The following is a 1,428-nucleotide window of genomic DNA, read 5'->3' on the forward strand; positions in this document are numbered from 1 at the left end:
CCCGCATCCTGCCCCGCAGCCAGCCGGGACACCCCGCATCCTGCCCCGCAGCCAGCCGGGACACCCCGCATCCTGCCCCGCAGCCAGCCGGGACACCCCGCATCCTGCCGGGACACCCCGCATCCTGCCCCGCAGCCAGCCGGGACACCCCGCATCCTGCCGGGACACCCCGCATCCAGCTCCGCATCCAGCCGGGACACCCCGCATCCTGCCGGGACACCCCGCATCCTGTCCCGCAGCCAGCCGGGACACCCCGCATCCAGCTCCGCATCCAGCCGGGACACCCCGCAGCCAGCCGGGACACCCCGCAGCCAGCCGGGACACTCCGCATCCTGCCCCGCAGCCAGCCGGGACACCCCGCAGCCAGCCGGGACACCCCGCACCGATACCAGCACATCCTGCGGGATCCCCGCATCCAGTCCCACAGCAAACCGGGACAGCCGACACTCCCCAAGTGTAACACAGCACTGTGTTCAGGACCCCCCACATCCATCCCCACAGCGACCCCGCACTGATCCGAGACCCCACACCGATCCAAGCCCCTGGAGTGAACCTCCTCATCCACCCCCACACCGACCAGGGACCCCCACGACCCTCATCATCCAGCCCACACTGACCCAGGGATCCCTCCACATCCACCCCTGTACCGACCCCAAAGCACTGGGATCCCCCAAACTGACCCAGGACACTCCCTCACTCACCCCAATACTGACCCATAACTACTCGTTACCATCCTCAGCACCTCTGCATCCATCTCCACACAGACACGGGACTCCCAGGACCCCCTCACTCCAACACAGGGTGCCCTCCATTCACCCCCCCTGGCCTAGGACCCCCAGCAGCCCCAGGCACAGGGCAGGAGCATCACATGTGTTAAAGAATCACTGAATATTCCAGGCTAGAAGGGACCCCCAAAGATCGAACTGCAACTCCTGGCCCTGCCCAGGACAGCCACAAACCAACCCTGTTCCTGAAAACATTACCCAAATATTCTAACATATATTGTCTATACCATTAATGCAAGGTCTGTATTCCTTCGGTATTCCTAACCGGCAGCTCACAAAAAACAAGGCAGGACTTAAAGGAAAACACGACCTTACTAAAGACCCACTTTAAAACAGGACAAACACAATCCACCCCTTATAGATCTCAGAGTTCCTCCATCAGTCAGCCATGGCCTCACTGCCCCTGTGCTTAAAAAGAGGCAAACAGAAGCCACTCCCTCTCCCAAACGAGCTTAATTAGGAAATCAGCCTGATAATTGATTAGCAGAACTATAAAACTGTTGTAAGTAAGGCTGGTAGGAAGGGGGCCTTTAGAGGAGCTAAAAGTAAGTAGTACTATTTAATCTGTTTTCTTATTCCTTCTTTTATTTCTTGTGTGCTAAGAGAAGAAGGTTTTAATTTCTTTAAGACTTTTGTTCTAGAA

General features: G+C 57.8%; 1 protein-coding gene across 1 annotated transcript in view; it reads right to left on the reverse strand.

Annotated features, from left to right (window-relative positions):
• MYBL2 (MYB proto-oncogene like 2) overlaps positions 1 to 1,134 on the reverse strand; it is a 15,273-nt gene extending 14,139 nt beyond the window's left edge. The window contains exon 1 of the mRNA XM_033519157.1: positions 1,013 to 1,134. The gene's annotated coding sequence lies outside the window, so the exon portion shown is untranslated. The remainder of the gene's footprint in view (positions 1 to 1,012) is intronic.
• Positions 1,135 to 1,428: the final 294 nt, after the last annotated feature.

This window comes from Parus major, chromosome 20 (assembly GCF_001522545.3).
Source record: "Parus major isolate Abel chromosome 20, Parus_major1.1, whole genome shotgun sequence".
Taxonomy (NCBI): domain Eukaryota; kingdom Metazoa; phylum Chordata; class Aves; order Passeriformes; family Paridae; genus Parus; species Parus major.